The following is a 16,519-nucleotide window of genomic DNA, read 5'->3' on the forward strand; positions in this document are numbered from 1 at the left end:
TTGTAATTATGTTGCATTTATCTCATGCATAGAGCCTAAGAATATTAAAGAAGCATTAAATGATGAACATTGGATTATGGCTATGCAAGAAGAGTTAAATCAATTTGAGAGAAGTAAAGTATGGACATTAGTTGAAAGGCCTAGTAATAAATCTATTGTATGTACTAGATGGGTATTTAGGAATAAGCTTGATGAGAGTGGTAATATAGTGAGAAACAAGGCTAGACTTGTTGCTCAAGGGTATACTCAAGAAGAAGGCATAGACGATGATGAAACATATGCTCCCGTAGCTAGGATAGAAGCAATTAGAATGTTATTAACATTTGCATGTTTTCATGAATTCAAATTATATCAAATGGATGTTAAAAGTGCATTTTTAAATGGTTTTATAAAGGAAGAAGTGTATGTGGAACAACCTCAAGGTTTTGAAGATTCAAAATTTCTAGATCATGTTCTTAAATTGACAAAAGCTCTTTATGGTTTAAAACAATCTCCTAGAGCTTGGTATGAAAGATTGTCAAATTTTTTAATTGAAAAAGGTTTTTCAAAAGGGAAGGTTGACACTACATTGGTTTTCAAAGAAACAAAATTGTGTTGCATTATCTACTACTGAAGCGGAATACATTTCAGCCGGTAGTTGTTGTGCACAAGTTTTATGGATGAAACAACAACTTTTTGATTATGGAATTGAAGTAGGTATTATTCCTATCAAGTGTGACAATACTAGTGTTATTTGTCTCACTAAAAATCCCATCCAACACTCTAGAACTAAGCACATTGAAATAAGACATCACTTCATTAGAGACCATGTCACTAAGGAAGATGTAGTTCTAGAATTTGTTGATACTTTGCACCAATTAGAGGATATCTTTACAAAACCTTTAGACAAGGAAAGATTTTGGACACTTAGAAGAGAATTAGGTTTGACCAACCTATCTTCACTTAGTGTTTAAAATAATTTTAGCACTTTTAAGACTAAATGAAAAATGCTTAGAATGGTAATTTTTGATTGCATTCATTGCTATTAGTTAAGGGGAGTTCATGATTCTTGATGAAAATTAACTTTATGTTCAAATATAGTTTAAAGATTAATTTGATTGTTTGAACATGATTAATTTTCAATATATGAGTTTCCAATACCACTAGAGAAAATTAATTTAACAATTTGAGTAATTAAAATGGATTTTTGACATTTTTGTGCTTCATGCACCGATGCACTTAACAATGCATCGATGCATTCCTTTGAATGTGCATCGATTCATCATATTGATGCACTGATGCACGCCTTGAATGTGCATCGATGCATCCGTCGGGTTTTGGGTTAAAATGCCTCATTTTCTTCATTTTCTCAAAACCTAAAACTAAAACTCTCCCGCCGTTCATCCCTCTCTCACTCTAAATCCTCCTCTTACTCAAAATCAACGATTTCTCGTTGGAATCTTCAAGCTTTTCAACTTGCAAACCTGCTTCAATCATTAAATCGTGCAAAACAACTCCTCATCCATCTCAATCCGAATTTTCAAGGTATTTTTCTAAAAACCTCTATTTTACAAATTTATGATTTTAGAACTAGTTTTAATTAGTTCTAAAATGTACATTATATCGGGCATTGATTGTTTGTTGGTTCTAAACTATATTTTACTACCAATTTCGTCAAAAACAAACAATTTTTTCAAAATTTTTTCTTTAAATTTCGAAATTAAAAAAAATTGATTTTGAATTTTTTAAATATTTTTTATTTTATTGTTTTGTTTTCATGAAAACTATATTATGATTATCAAATATTATAGTTTCAAAACATGCCATTAGGATATGGTTTAGAGAACCTTGAATTATTGAGGACTCGTTTGAGTTTTGGGATTGATTGTGCATACATGTGTTTCAAATTGCAGGTGATATTCCTTATTCCGATTTCATTTAATCATGTCTAATCCCAAACGTCCTAGAACTTCGTCTAGTCGTTCTCGTTCAAACCAACCACCAAATCCCGTTCCTCCTCCACCAACTAGTCTATTAGGATCTTGTTTTAATATGCATGAGCGTCGTAGAGACGAACTGTACTCTAGGTACAAAAATTCTTTCCAATCCTATAGAATTCGGGAAGAACGTATTCCCTCACTGCAAGCCATGATAGACATTGATTTTGAATACCTTCCAATTCTTCAAACTTGGAAGTTTGATAATTTGTTTCGTCTTCAACCTGTCGTTTTCCATCAATTAGTCCGCATTTTCTATTCTAATGCGGTATGTATTCAAAATGAAACTCAAAGTGGAACTATAGGAATTAGATCCTACCTTCTAGGACAATATATTCTTGTTGATTCCTCAACTATAGCTTCCAAATTTGGGTTAGATGACGATAGTGTTTATGACGAAAAAGAAACTGTGGAATATCCATATCTCCCAAACGCTAGTGTTAGTACCCTCCGATCTCATCACGATCGCTTTCTTCACTTAATGATCTCGTGGTGGTTTCGACCATCCGCGGGTAGGTACTCCACTCTTCGGGCTAGGGATTTATGGTGGATGTATTGTATTAAGAATAAGATCAAAATAAATCTTCCACATATTATCTTTAGTGTGCTAGTCGATACCATAAACATTATCCCGTCCAAACACGTTGAAACACTGGTTTATGGTTGTCTTCTTAGCAATCTTTTTATCAAACTCGGTCTGGATGTCTCTCTTGACAATCCTATTCATCTCCAAAACCCAATCAATCTCACATCCTTGAAGAAAGTTGATTGGAAACAAGACGGGGTAACCGGTCAATGGGTTTTTAGACCCGGTAAGTAAACTCTGGGAGCTAGTTCCTCACGAGATGATCCTGAATTTCAACATCTTATGCAAGACATCGATGATCACGTACCCGATGACGCGCCTGCACCGGAACCAACTCCACAAGAGGATCAAATGCCTCCATATTTTCGATCGTTCTTGGAGACATTTGATTTACGATATGCTTCCATTGAATCACACTTGACTGCTACTCATGAAGCAGTAAATCAACGTTTAGACACTTTGGAAGTTCGACAGATGGAGTTTCAACGGGAGATGCTTGCACGCATGGATAATCTCTCGCTTGAGATGCAAGCCTGTTTTCCTTCGCCTCCTCCTGATCCTTCTATGGACGACTAGATTTTGTTTTGGTTTTTGGATTGTCTTGAACGTTTATTGTTAAAATATTTTGTTTTGGGGATTATTGTTTGACTTGCTTGACTTTATTTGGATATATTATTTGGATGTTTTATGGATTTTTACTTAATATATATTAGTTTGGTTTGAATTTTCATTTTGAGCTTAATATTTATTAATTTTTACATCATCATCATATTAGTTGCATTATGACCAATTATCCATTTATAATTATGAATATTGATTATGAAACTAATGGTTAATCTCTCTTTTGATTGTGATCTTAGCAGCTTAAGATATATATATATATATATATAATATCAATTGACTATGTTTTTCAATAACTTGATTAATACGTTTTGAAGCTTTTTGATTTAACAAAAAGGGGGAGAAATGTTAAGTGTTGAATGTTTTTTTTAAAGGGGAGAAGTGTTATAGTAAGGGGGAGTAATTTTTCAAAATTGTTTTCAAATTTTAGAAAATCTTAAAATAACACAAATGTTTTGTTATATCAAAAAGGGGGAGATTGTTGAAAACATTTTGATATTTCGATATAACAAATTAAGTTAAATGAATTTTAAGATTTTACAAATGATTTTTTAAGTATATTCGATTGAATTAATCGAATATCAAAATTATTACTCCAAGTCTTTCAAGATCAATTTTAATCCTTACTAAATGTGTAAAATTGTGATTTGTACTTAAACTATTTTTGAAACAATTTTCACAAAATATTTTGAACCAAAATCAAGCCTTAAATCAATTTTTCAAAGGCATGCACCGATGCACCAATCCATGCATCGATGCATCGATTAATTTCTTGAACATCGAATGCATTTTATGCATCGATGTACATACCTTGCATCGATGCACTCAGTGCATTTGATGCATCGATGCACAAGACCATGCATCGATACACTCAGGCTTTTTCAAAACATCGAATGCATTTTATGCATCGATGCACTCTTAGTGCACCGATGCACTGAGAGTCCAACGGTCAAAATATTTGAATTTTACACTTGATGCACCGATGCACCTAGGGTATGCAATGATGCATGAGACGCTCCCAGCTGAATTTATTAATTGTTTTCACACTTAAACGGCACTATTGACTTCACTAATCATCCCCAACGTTCAGAAGAGATTCAAGGTGTATTTAAACAAGCTTAGAAGCCATTGATCTAAAACAAGAAACATCAAGCAACTAGAATCAAGAGAGAATCAAATAGAAAGCATCAAACCTCAAGTTTGAGCATTTCAAGCCTATTTTTCATTCAATATTCATTTTGCTTTCAAGAACACTTATTGTACTCAATTGTATTCATTTTTGAGTGTTTTTCTCTTTGTTCTAGAATTGTGCAAACAATCTACCTTGTGAGGATTTCCTTGTAAGTTTGCAAATTTTTATTGTTCTCTTTGGGAGAGAGTGTTCTCAAGAATTTGGGGTATAATTCTTGAGGGTTTGTAAGGTTACTCTTTGTCCTCAAAAGAAAGACAAATTAGTGAATTTATGGAAAAACCTTAGTGTGGATAGCTAAGGTAGTGGACGTAGACTTTGGTTGATAAAGTCGAACCACTCTAAATCGATGTGCAATTACTTTCAATTTTTTTACAAAAGCTTCCACCAAAATTTTAATTGCCAATTTACCCCCTCTTGGCCGATTCCGTCAATCGATTAACTCGACATAATCCTTTGGAGTATTAAGATTATCATAAGTATAAAGTTTTGTTATGATTTAGGTATTTAAGTAGGATTTATATTTGATATTATAATTAAATTATGTTTTAGATGTTTAAAAGATGTTTCTTTGCTACTTTAAGACCATAACAAACTTCCTAAAGCTTCAAAATAAGATTGGAAACCAAACCAAGTCATTTAGGGTAAAATTTAAGTGATTTTTGAGCCTAAACTAACCATTTTCGAGGTTGAGTATCGATATTGGGATGAACAATATCGATACTAGATGAATTGTGGCTTAAAGTAGGGATTTCAAGCTGGGAGTATTGATACTGCTAAGGAGGGTATCGATATTGCCCCTCTAGTATCGTTACTCAAGGTAGCAATATCGATATTGGGCCTCAATTTCATATACAAAATGCATTTTTGGCACTGATACTCATAGGAGTATCGATACTTGAGCCGAGGGTATTGATACTACAAGTAGATTATCGATATTACTCACTTTGAATGGTAGTTATGCATTCGCCTACTATTTCAATATAAGTTAAAGGGAAACGTAACAGGAGCAACTTGAATGTCAATGGACCTAAGAGGTGTAAGTCGTCATTTTAATCCAAGGGTATTGAAAGGAAGTTTAAAATGAGTAATCAGAGTGTCGCTACTCAGAATTGAATCCGAGTCAAGTATCGGGCTAGCGAATAGTACAATCAACGAGCTGCAAGCCGCGAACGCGTAGAGACCTCGCTAAAGACAGAGATTGACTAAAATACCCTTAAGTATCAAATAACTGAAATAGAGCATGCCTATTAATAACAACAATAATAGACTAATAAGCCTTCACATAACATTATAGATAAGGGAACGAGCGAAATATCCACTAGAAAGAGCAGTAAACAAGAATCAGAAATAGCTTAGATAACTAAAGAGATAAGTATCATAAGCTAGCCTTTATATGACACTTGGGGAACAACCATGACACCCGAGCTACTTTAGCAGTAGAGCGATAGTCTTGTATGTCATTATGTCCAGGTATACTAGTCAGTGCTACGACACTTCTTTGCCAGCTGGGCGTAGATGCCTCAAGACTTGACCGAGTAAGTAGACTGGGTGTACGTTTTCGATGTAATTTTCGATGTCACCCCAATTACACACGGTTCTTAGGTAAGCTATAGGGGTGCGTGAGCTCTGAGAGGTAACCCCTCAACTGCACCTTGATGCTTACCCCAACTCGTGAGTCGCATAGTACTGTAAGTAAGCTAGAGGGGTGTGTGAGCTCCAAGATATAGCCCCTCAGCCACACTATGATTCTTACTTCAGTTTATGTGTGTGCACAATAGTAGGTATTCTAGAGGGGTGCGTGAGCTACGAGATGTAGCCCTTCATCCGCACCATGATACCTACCTCAAATATGTCTATATGTCTATGTATATGTTTATGTGATACCCAATAGAGTTATGTTTTCATTTAGATAATGCATAGTAGACACTGTTATTAGAGTTATAGACTTTTTAGAAGTTTACTACTAGATAAGCACTTAATAGAGGATATAAGAAAGTACGAGACTCTTACCTCAGACTTAGGACATCTAAGCCTTAAGTAAGTAACATGTGACCTAGATAATGCATGTACTTACTGCTTAGTACCTCGTCATTAGCACGCTTTTCTTTATGTAACTCTTAATGTTGCTCGAGATTAGCGATTATATTGCTGAGCTATATCATGTATGTACTTACTTCTTAGTACCTCGTCATTAGCACACTTATGTTTATGTAACCCTTAATATTGTTCTAGATTAATGATTATATTGTTGAGCTTTGTAAGCTCAGCCTTCAGATATTTTTTTTGACAGGTTAGTAGTTGAGCAGCTCGTGGAGCATTGTCCCATAATGATTTTCGGCATCTTCATCAAAGTATTATAATGTAGATTTAATGGGCATGTGTATTCAAAGAACCTTACTTGTGTATTTGTGTTATCAAATAGTGAGATGTATATTTTGATTTTAAATTGTAAGTCATGGAGCTCTGATTTTGTAAAATGTTTTAATAATTATTTTATATGTTGTATGATATCATTAAGTATGTTTTAAAAGAAAATAAACAAGTTTAGAAATTCTAAGGGTTGCCTCAGTAGCCCAAAGTGGAACTTCGGGCCCAATCGGGTCTAAGGTATTACATAGAGTATCAATACTCTCCATAGGAGTATCGATACTGATATTATTTTCAAAACATCGAATCAAAAATTGGTATCGATACCTGATTTAGTATCGGTACCCTAGCCATGAAGTATCAATACTATACGGTGAGTATCGGTACCATCCCCTTTCAAAACATGTGATAATAGAGTGAAGTATCGATACTTAAGGCAAAGTATTGATACTAAAGGGTCAGTACATATACTAAAATGTCAGTATCGGTACCATCGTAATTTTTAATATATGGATTTTAAGGGGTTTGTTATAGGGAAATGAGGTTCCCAAGAACTTTATTATTATTCTCAAATAAAACTACAAGTGGAAACGTTAATAAAGCATAATCAAACATAGAAATGAAAATAATTAGGGAAAAATAAGACTAGCCTTGCTTGATGATCAAGAAATGATTCGGACACCCGAGTTCCTTTAGTTCAGGGTGTCAAAGTATAGAATCAGACCCAATATCCTTAGGTAGGGCGCAAAACCCTTAAAACCGACTAGTTAGGGCGCAAGGTCTGACACTCGCAAGGGGTGGGCTAGTTGGGGGTGTGGTATCTGATGCAGAGATTCTGATGGCCACATCCTCGGTAGACTAGAGGGTGCGTGAGATCCGAGATGCAAAAATCCCTCAGTCGCACCATGATGTCTACCATAGTATAGAGAGTGAGTATCACGAGGATACTCACTAATGATTGTATTGGATAGATTTACTGTACATTCTTTTATCAGTTGTAAAGCATGTTAATAATGAATCCCTTTTAGTATATTTTAGTTGTTTGTGTGACACTGGCTAGTTAGTTCAGTGTTTGGAATTTTTTTTTCTTAAACAAATTAGGTGATGATCAGTAGAGGAGTTTTTTACCAGCATTGATCCAGACCTGATCCAAGGCAGAGTACGTCTCAAGTTCTTTAGAGGGCATGTATATTTATAACCCTTATTTTGTATATCGAGTCGTAACATGTTTTAAAATCAAAGTCTGTATATTTTGATTTATATATATGGGAGCTCCCGATTGTAAATTGTTTTGTATAAATATTATCATTTATTTTATTATCAGTAATTATAAATGAATGTTTTATTTTCAGTAATATCAAAGAAAAATTTTGGTTAGACACTCAAGTGGTTCCGTCTGGCACTCTCATGGGTTGACTGTGTGTCGTACTAGTGTAGGGTGTTACAATTATGATATTTATATATAAAAAAACTAACTTTTCTTGTATTATAAAACAACACCAAAATCTCAAATCCCAACTTTAATCCTCTGTCGTCGTCCTTTTTGGCTACGACCACCGCCACCGACATAGTCATTACTATCCTCTTACTCATATGTAGTCGTAGTTTTCGTCGATTGGCCGTCGAAATTGTGTGGGATTGTTATTTTCATCCTAGGGTTCGTGAGTTATAAAACGTTGATTCATCTTCGATCGATCACGATTTCATAGGGGTTTGGTCGTCGGGTGGAGCTTCGTCGATGATAGAAGGCGGCGACTGACGTGGTTTTAGAGGTTGAAATGAAGGTCTTCAAAGTGTTAGATTTATTTCAAATTTTGTGTTTCCTTTATATATATATAATTTTAATTTTTTAATGTTAAATAAAAATTTGAAAATTATCAGGTTGTGACAGGTGTCACTTAACGGGGAAAATTAATACTATTTACGGCCCAGACATCTAAATGGGTAACGTTTATAACGTTTGGCACCTGCATGAGCCAAAAAATAGTTTAGACATCTATTTGGGAAAAGTGATATAGCTTGGGCACTTATTTTAGTATTAAGCCAAAAATATAACTAATTCACTTGAGAAACAAAATAACTTTTTTAATGGCCATTGGCGTAGTTTAAATATTGATTTTGATCAAAGAAAGTAATCAGATTTTTAGATCATAACTTAGAAAATAAAAAATAATCAAAATTTAATATCTAAAATTTAAAAAATTAGGAGGAAATTGAACATAGAAACATGAGGAGTATTAGGGGCAAAGTATTTTAGAGGCTTTTTATCATTAGAAATAGCATCATAGTTTAAACCGAGGAAACTGAACAAAAAGAATTAATACTTTGACTTTTTGTACTAAAGTTTAACTTGAATTAAGTCTAACTCAAATTGATTGAGAAAGTAATTGTGTTGATTGAGATTAAAAACATAATCTAGATTTCTTATTATACAAGTTGTCTTTGTAATTAATCAACTATCCTTTAAATATATAAAATAAATTAGGGTTAGAAATCAAGTTTTTCACATAAATTCCTCTTGTATTTTTCTATTTTTGACATTAATGAAAAATCTATGTTTTTGACGTTTTTTAAGAGGGATTTCCACGTAATTTTTGTGTGTCTATTTTATTGTATGGTTACTATGCATATGTTATCATTTAATAAATTGGAATTAGGGCATCTAGGTTGTTTGTCTTTATCACAATAATAACTTCCTTGAAGTGTGAAATCCCGATAGTAGATCACAACACCATATTCAAGTTAGGACAAATTTGAAAGGAATCTAATTTCGTTAGATACTCTAAATTCAAATGGGTACAAATTCTCCAATGAAAGGTACAAATTCTCCAATGAAGGTGGAGCTATGAAAATTTGTGAATAATCTTTCATTCTAAAAGGACATGGAAAGATTGTTGATTTTATATTATGCAATATTCAACAATTTTAGATGGTGCATCTGTTGTTTCCTCGTTTGTGTTCAATAATAGAGTTACTAGAGAAAATATCTTAATTGAATCAAGCATAATATGATTTCTTATATAACAAAATAGTCATATATATAATAATATTAAGAAACATAATATGATTCAATTTCGTGAATATAACGAATTATAATGATACAGTTGTAAGAAAAAATGACACTTGTGATGATCTTACCATTGTAAAACTCTAAATCTAGGTTTGGGCAAGACTTGAATTCAATTGACAATCATTGATGAATAATACCTTGTTAAGTGATTTTGTGAAAGAGGTCAAGAATATATTCTCGAGATGGAAAATCTATTTGTTGATATGAAGAATTGATTTTTGCTAAATTGGGTGTTTCATCAAATTTGGAATTGTTTCAAACTGAATTTTTAGAATCAAGGTGGAGATTATTAGAATTTGACTCGAAATCTATTTGACTCGAATTAATTGGGGTGAAAGAAAACTAATTTGATTGAAATTTTAAAGTCTACTCTATTTTTTATTGATTGAGAGTAAGAAACATAGTTAGGGTAAATTTCTTGCTATGCAAATTTCATCTGTAATCATGTTATTGCCTATAAAAGAAGATATTGAATATTAGGGTTAGATGTCAAGTTGTTCATGTGGATTCCTATTTTATTCTTCTATTTTTTATATTGGTAAAAACTCTCTTTTTCTACTCATAATTTTTTTAAAATGATTTTCCACGTAAAATTTTAGTTGTCTATTTTATTGTGCAGTCATTATATATGTCGTTATCATTTAACATTTTGACTAAATTGACATTTTATTTATAGTTCAAGGGTCATATTAAAATTTAACCTTAGTTGTAAACATTTCATATCATATATGAAACGAGAGTTAACGACTCCGTAAAAATATGTAACAAATTAATAGTGTAAGGGTCATATTAAAATATTCCTTGCTGTCACGTCCCAAAAACCAGAATTGGAGCGTTACTATTACCAAACAAACCGCTTCATTGGAACGTTGCTATTACCAAACAAACCAAAGAAAACGAGTTGGACCGTTACTATGACCCAACAAATCAAAGGAAAAGGATTGGAGCGTTACGTTTAGGGATGGCATGGGTCGGGTCAGAATATCGGTCCACCCGACCGAAAAATATAGGCTTTCCACCCTAGTTGAATTCAACCGAAATTTTTGAGATAAAATCTGAATTTTCATGTGGTAAAATTATCTCTAAATATATAAGGTAAAATTATAATTTTCATGTTTTTTTAGCTTTAATTAATCTCAATCTCATTCAAAAACACCTATATATGTGTCATGTTCCTCTCACTTCTCTCTTCATTCTCTTTCTCTCAGTAGTTTGTTCCATCTTCACCAGGCACCGTATGGTTAAGCTAACCCCAAGTTTTATTTTTTTATGGATATGAACATGGGGAACCACAAGTACAACAACACCGATTCTTTTTCTACTCAGAATTGGCTGGCTTTCTATCTTTCCAACTTTGAAGAACATCAAGGTGCAGGTGCAGGCACAGGCACGACCGTGTTCGATAAAGGCCCGAGGCTCGAGGATTTTCTTTGCGGTTCTTCCACCGTATCCGGCGCTGGTACTGCACCCGTGGCCGTGACTGTCTCCAACAACGAGATATATGACTCCGAGCTTAAAGCCATAGCTGCTAGCTTCCTTCGAGGGTTTTCATCTCAAAATAAACCACAACAGTGTTGGATCATAAACTTGATCCATTATGGGAGCCTAAACCCAAACCCAAACTAAATTGATGTCATTACTTACATCATTTAATTAAAGATGTCATTGCTTACATCATTTAATTAATGATGTCATTGCTTACATCAATTTAGTTAGGTGAGAGTTAGATATTTGTTGAATTTGTAATGGTTTAAATTAGTTTATTTGTGTGGTGTAGGATTGTTCTTGAGTAGTACAAATACCCCTTCCCATTTTAGTTTTAAGCATCAAGAAAAAAATTAAGAGCTTCTAAGTGAGTGAAGAAGCAAAGTCTTATAAGAGTGAGTTGTAGTTCTTGTTTTTGAGTGAGAGTACTCTTGTAATATTTCTTTGAGTTTCAATAAAAGTTGTTTGTGTGAGTGTTTTATTTCCAACAAAGTGGCATCAGAGCGAGTTGGAAAGATCGAAGGTCTCGACGAGAGGAATACGACGCCGCCAGAATTTTCTCAATCTGAGTTCTGACGCACCGCCACGCACCGCCGGAAGACTGCTGCCAGAAAATCGAGTTGACTCACCGAGTTGAGCCGATTCAGCCGAGTTGGAGCCCTTGACCGAGTTGTCCAAGTCCCTCCAAAGTTTTTTTTTCATCGTTCCGGATTCATCCGTGCAATCGGATTTTACAAAATCTCATTATATTGAGAGATATGGCAAATGGTATGGCACCATTCCAAGTTCCGACACTTCCACTCCATGCCTCTTGCGGTGTCTTTCCCCACTTGAGAACCTTTGGAAGTATAGCCCATGTTCACGTACCAGACGAGAGAAGAACGAAGCTTGATGATAAAAGCGAGAGTTTTATCTTCATCGGCTATGATGCTAATTCGAAGGGCTACAAGTTGTACAATCCAGACAATAAGAAGTTTGTGATTAGTCGAGATGTGGTCTTCAACGAAGAAGGAGAATGGGATTTTAACTCTCATACAGATGACTTCAATTTCTTTCCTCAGTTTGAAGAAGATGAGCAGACAATGAGGGAGCAACTAGATGAATCTCAACAAGAGCTTGCAACTCCACCCACTTCACCAACATCAACCACTCAAGGAGACTCATCACCTTCATCATCGTCAAGTGGGAGTCAAAGTGAAAGAGTTGTGCAACGCACAAGAAGCCTTAGAGATCTCTATGAGGTAACTGAACGACAAGATAATCTTACATTATTTTGTCTGTTTGCCGATTGTGAACCAGTGAGCTTTCAAGAAGCGGTACAAGAAAAGAAATGGAGAGATGCGATGGACGAAGAAATCAAGGCCATCGAGAAGAATGACACATGGGAACTTACCTCACTTCCCAAGGGACATAAGGCGATAGGTGTCAAATGGGTGTACAAAACAAAGCAAAACGCCAAAGGAGAGATTGAAAGGCACAAGGCGAGGCTAGTTGCTAAAGGCTATAGTCAAAAGGCTGGAATTGACTATGATGAGGTATTTGCTCCTGTTGCTCGATTGGAGACTATCAGACTAATCATTTCTTTGGCAGCTCAAAACAAGTGGAAGATACAACAGATGGATGTAAAGTCCGCCTTCCTAAATGGAGTTCTTGAAGAGGAACTTTACATTCAGCAACCATCAGGCTATGAAGTCAAAGGGCATGAAGACAAGGTGTTGAAGTTGAAGAAGGCTCTTTACGGGCTAAAACAAGCACCAAGGGCATGGAATAGCCGAATCGACAAGTACTTCCAAAGAATGGCTTCAACAAATGTCCCTACGAGCATGCTCTATATATCAAGATCAAAGATGAAGATATTTTGATCGTGTGCCTCTACGTGGACGATTTGATCTTAACTGGAAGCAACCCAAGCATGTTTAATGAATTCAAGGATGTGATGATGAAAGAATTCGAGATGACAGACATGGGGCTCATGGCGTACTACCTTGGCATTGAAGTTAAGCAACAAAATGATGGAATTTTCATTTCACAGAAAGCTATGCAAAGGAGATACTGAAGAAGTTCAGATGGAGAACTGTAAGCCAATAAGCACACCGGCAGAATACGGGATCAAGATGACCAAATATGAAGAAGGCGAAAGTGTAGATCCAACATTCTTCAAAAGTTTGGTAGGAAGTCTACGCTATCTAACTTGCACGAGACCCGATATTCTTCACGCAGTTGGATTGGTTAGTCGCTACATGGAATCCCCAACAACCACCCATTTTAAAGCCGCAAAGAGAATTCTTCGCTATCTGAAAGGTACAATTGACTTTGGCTTGTTCTATTCAGTTTCTAATGATTACAAGCTTGTTGGATATAGCGACAGTGATTGGGGTGGAGACATAGATAATCGAAGGAGCACTACTGGATTCGTATTTTTCATGGGAGATATTGCATTCACATGGATGTCAAAGAAACAACCGATTGTCACATTGTCCACTTGTGAAGCGGAATATGTTGCTGCTACCTCATGTGTTTGTCATGCAATTTGGCTTAGAAATCTATTGAAGGAGATTGGTTTGATACAAGAAGAGCCTACCAAGCTTTGTGTCGACAACAAGTCAGCCATTGCCTTAGCGAAGAATCCAGTATTCCATGATCGAAGCAAGCACATTGATATTCGCTACCACTATATAAGAGAGTGTGTTGCAAGAAAAGATGTGGAAGTTGAATATGTGAAGTCACAAGATCAAGTTGCTGATATTTTTACCAAGCCACTGACCAGCGAAGACTTCTTAAGATTAAGGAACCTACTAGGGGTCACGAGATCAAGTTTAAGGGAGGGTGTTGGATCATAAACTTGATCCATTATGGGAGCCTAAACCCAAACCCAAACTAAATTGATGTCATTACTTACATCATTTAATTAAAGATGTCATTGCTTACATCATTTAATTAATGATGTCATTGCTTACATCAATTTAGTTAGGTGAGAGTTAGATATTTGTTGAATTTGTAATGGTTTAAATTAGTTTATTTGTGTGGTGTAGGATTGTTCTTGAGTAGTACAAATACCCCTTCCCATTTTAGTTTTAAGCATCAAGAAAAAAATTAAGAGCTTCTAAGTGAGTGAAGAAGCAAAGTCTTATAAGAGTGAGTTGTAGTTCTTGTTTTTGAGTGAGAGTACTCTTGTAATATTTCTTTGAGTTTCAATAAAAGTTGTTTGTGTGAGTGTTTTATTTCCAACAAACAGACGGTGCCGACGGCTGAGCCGGCACCGAGAAAAACTACTGATAGTTTCGGTCAACGTACATCTATCTACCGAGGAGTCACCAGGTAAATAACCAAATCATACGATACAAAGTGCAACTATAGAATTTATTAATTTTCGTTTCCGTTTTTTGTGGTTTGGGTTGATTTATTAGACATAGATGGACCGGAAGATATGAAGCTCACCTGTGGGACAATAGTTGCAGAAGAGAAGGCCAAAGTAGGAAAGGAAGGCAAGGTAAATGATAACAAGTTCTTGATATCATCAATCTTGAAATACTTTGAGAATATGTTATATTATGAATGGTTGAGGATTCTAATATGTTGGCATCTTACACGACGAGTAACGAATGATTACTGCCATCGATGGATACTCGAATCGTTTCATCATTGTCTCCTTTTAGTTTATCTGGGTGAGTTTCAAGTTCTAACCACACTATAATTAAACATCATCGTTTTCCTTTTTGGTTTTTTCACGTACTGTGACAATAATTACTCGAGAGATTGAACTTCTGTTGGTTTGCATGGATAACATAGATTCTCATCATAAGCACTTTGGTTCCCTTTTTTTATATATAATTAGGGGGGTATGACAAGGAAGAGAAAGCAGCAAGAGCTTATGATCTTGCAGCTCTAAAGGACTAGGGTCCGACCACCACTACAAACTTCCTGGTAAACACTACCGTTTCTCGGATCTCGACTCGAACTTCATCGTTCACTTATTCGATCTTATATCGAAAACTTTATCCTGTTTCTTCAGATTTCTAACTACGAGAAGGAACTAGAAGAGATGAAGAACATGGCCAGGCAAGAGTTTGTTGCTTCACTACGAAGGTAAATGTTAACCGTGTATACAGACGAATTTAAATAATGATTTTGCATTAGCAAAGACTGAACTTTCTTTTTGGTTAAATTTTATTTTCCCAGGAAAAGCAGTGGATTTTCTAGGGGTGCCTCGATCTACACAGGGGTCACAAGGTTCTTCATTTATTATATATACTGAATTATTATTCATTTTAAAGGAGATTTTAATATGTCTTGCTCTTATATTTCAGGCATCATCAACATGGGAGGCGGCAGGCAAGAATTGGAAGAGTTGCAGGCAACAAAGATCTCTACCTGGGCACATTTAGTGAGTGATTTCTTATTTCCTTTTATTTATTTATTAACTGATTTATGTTATTTTCTCAAGAATTTGTTTTGCAGCCACCCAAGAAGAAGCAGCTGAGGCCTATGATATCGCTGCAATCAAGTTCCGGAGGTTAAATGCGGTGACGAACTTCGACATGAGCCGGTACGACGTAAAAAACATTCCCAACAGTAATCTTCCCATCGGTGGCCTTAGCGTCAAATCCAAGGGTTCAGATGCTAAGATCACCACGGTCACGGAAACGACAACCGAGGTCTCTCTTCTGCTGCAGGCTCCGATCTCAGCAGCTTAGCAGTTCCCATCAAGCAAGACCATTCCGATTATTGGTCCAATATCTTCGGATACAACAACGGTACAACAAAGTCCGGCCGGCTTCGGTTTTGATTTCGGATTGAATTCGGCAGTCACCGAGAGCATCAACAACAGAGGTGATTACAATGTTAGTACTTCGACTCCATCGATTCCATTCGCTACACCGCTCGTAATAAACAACGATGGCAGTGGCATCAACCATAGGTGGAACATTGCACAACCATTGCATTCTTATCAGACTGCAAAGCCAAGTCTCTCAGTGTTGCAGACGCCAATATTTGGCATGGAATGAGCTCATAGATAAGAATTACAGGTGGTGGGGGTGGGGTAATTTTTATTTTTTATTTTTTATTTTTTACTTTTTACTTTGAATAGGTGAAGTGGACTGACAAAGAATAATAATTCCCAGGAGGGAGTTGTTTTTGTTTTTAGGGTCTTGCTTCCTTTATGTACCTTTTTTTCTTTGTTTAGCTTTTATGCTTGACTGACCTGAGTTTTATATATGTAT

General features: G+C 35.4%; 1 pseudogene; it reads left to right on the top strand.

The window, feature by feature from the left end:
* Window positions 1-11,063: 11,063 nt before the first annotated feature.
* Window positions 11,064-16,303, top strand: LOC120124394 (annotated as a pseudogene).
* Window positions 16,304-16,519: the final 216 nt, after the last annotated feature.

This window comes from Hibiscus syriacus, unplaced genomic scaffold, assembly GCF_006381635.1.
Source record: "Hibiscus syriacus cultivar Baekdansim isolate YM2019G1 unplaced genomic scaffold, ASM638163v2 tig00110418_pilon, whole genome shotgun sequence".
NCBI classification, from domain to species: domain Eukaryota; kingdom Viridiplantae; phylum Streptophyta; class Magnoliopsida; order Malvales; family Malvaceae; genus Hibiscus; species Hibiscus syriacus.